This window comes from Limulus polyphemus, unplaced genomic scaffold (genome assembly GCF_000517525.1).
Source record: "Limulus polyphemus unplaced genomic scaffold, Limulus_polyphemus-2.1.2 Scaffold7975, whole genome shotgun sequence".
NCBI lineage: Eukaryota > Metazoa > Arthropoda > Merostomata > Xiphosura > Limulidae > Limulus > Limulus polyphemus.
Window position 1 is genome coordinate 4,057 of NW_013673585.1, and position 2,421 is coordinate 6,477.

At 32.1% G+C, this 2,421-nt stretch overlaps 1 long non-coding RNA gene across 1 annotated transcript in view; it reads left to right on the forward strand.

Moving 5' to 3' along the window:
• Positions 1-165: 165 nt before the first annotated feature.
• The window catches only part of LOC111083035, a 14,199-nt gene continuing 11,943 nt past the window's right edge, over positions 166-2,421 (forward strand). Inside the window, exons 1-2 of the long non-coding RNA XR_002608763.1 lie at positions 166-225; positions 379-518. This is a non-coding gene — a long non-coding RNA (uncharacterized LOC111083035). The remainder of the gene's footprint in view (positions 226-378; positions 519-2,421) is intronic.

Sequence of the window (2,421 nt, forward strand, 5' to 3'; positions counted from 1 at the left end):
TTGTTCAGTGAACTTGCTCATGTCTATCAATCAACGTGTTGTTTGTCATCTATCAGTAGTTTATCTGAACCGGTATTTAGGCTACAAAAGCCTGAGAAATGGTACTGATGAAATATCTTCTCTGATTCTTGAGTCCCATAATGCTATTCGTTCTTTTGGCGTCCATAGCAAACAACATGGCTTCCATATCTTGTGAGCTACTTCGTAAACACTATTTGGATACTGGTATGTTCTTCCACAAAGAAAATAATTCATAATTTTACTGATATTCCCAAAGGTAAAAGTAATAAAATTTAAAAACCTAGAATAGATAATTTAAAAAAAAAAAAGATTCACAAAAATATCATCATGAAAATATTGATTGTTTATTTATGCTAGGATTTCAACAGGAAGACGCGTTGGAATACAAATTTTAGCAAACCATGTGAGAAGGCTGTTGGCAACTGTTGCCCTTGGAATCAACGCCATACCGACGGTAACCCGGACAACCAAAAACTGTCAACAAGCTGGAACAGAAGGTGATTAATTTTAGTATTTTAAGTGAGCGTGAGTTTGAGTGTAGTTGTTGCCGAAGTTGCTACGAAATATGATAGAAGTTTCATTAGCTTTTATGCTTAGTCACTAATTTTTCAAAGCATATGTACTATGTTTTTAAATGTGGTTTGGTATTTGAAGCAATGCTAGGCCTAACACAAAGTAACATTTTAAGTTTGTGATGTGTTCAGAAATACCTCGAAGTTAAACCTGAACTGTAGAGTAAACGTTAGGCCTGGGTTTACTAGAGAGCGTATACCGAACTTTAGCTTAGTTTGACGGGTTTTTGTGTTTTAAGTTAGGCCTGGGCATTTACTTGTCATGGCTTTGGAAGAACTACATTTTTCTTTTTTAAGTCTTATTATATTATAGAAGGCTGACGTCAATGATTAATCATTAAGTGAAATGTTATAGTAAGTTTAGTTTACTTTGAATGAATTGAGCAGTAATGGGAACTTGTGAGAACAAGACGTTTGATAATGTAGCAAATTTGACTTTGACTTTGAGCCTCAATCTGCTTTTGATATATATATATATATCACATTCTAATCCATCAGGCAAATGTATATTTTCTTGACAAAAGTAGGACCTTTCCCAAAGTTTGAGCCACTGGAATGTTAATATCATTCAGCTTTACCCAGCATCTTAGTTTTATTACTGTTATCAGATTTTGTTGATTTAATATCATGTCACTATCAGTATCATTTCACCCATAGATAATAAACAACCATTTATTAAAAACATTAATTTATTCATAGGTTAAAGACAAGAAAAGTTTCTTGCATATTTATGATTTTTATTCCTTTAAGTCTTATTATTATTTATACATTTCAGCTAGCTCTTAGGGTTTACTTTTATTCATTACTTCCATAAACTGACTGTATATGTTGGGGATATTAAAGTTGTATTAGATACAGTTCATTGTAAGTTTAGTAAATTATTTTTCAATTCATTCCCTTGTTTATTTTAACTAGAGTATTAATATATTTTTTATTATTATTCATTGCAAAATGTTATTATTAATTTATCATTTATCTTCATAAACATCAACTTTTGCCATACTACAGTATCTGTACAGTCCTGCTACCTGACTCTTTACTTAAACAGTAATGTGTCATAGTAATTTATTAGATATTAAGCTATTGCTAGAATTGTACTGTTGAATTTGTTTAATGGGCTTTCATTGGTCACTAGATGTTGTTAGTGAGGATTATTTAAAGTTTAACATATATCAGTGACTAAGGTGGCCACTTGAACAGCTCTAAAATAAGGCACACTTGTGGGTGTTTGATAATTATTTATATTCTTGTGAAGTCCGAAAATAAGGAAAACCATGTGAGAGTCAAGTTTTGAAGGAGGGTGACTTAAAATGTTGAGACTTAATGTACTATTGACAGTTCAATTCATTACTGAGACCCCACTGGTTTCAAAAACTAAAAGAAGGTTATTAAAGAAAAAATGAGGAACCTAGGTGTGATAAAAATACCTGCAATAGAAATAAATGTTTTATTATATGATTGTTTGTGTACAAACCATAGAAGTTAATTTGTAGATTAACAAAATAAAAGTACTGTTGCGTCAGCGAGGTCACGTGACTAGTATCATGCCATTTCTTCTCTTGAACCTTCCTGTTTCTTTTCTTTTTCCTCTAACAACTGTTGTAATTTCTCTTCTCGTTCTTCCTGTTTCTTTTGATGTTCTTGTATTGCTGCCATTAAGTCTGCTAGGCTGTAGTTTGATTTGCCGCTTCTCGTTTCCATTTTTTTTTTATCCCACTTCCGACACCAATTTGTTACGTCTCCGTTCGTTATTTAATTTTCCATAAATTCGTTCCGACGAGACTTTAGCGACACAAGTCCTTTCTTAAATAAAACTGGTTTACTCTTT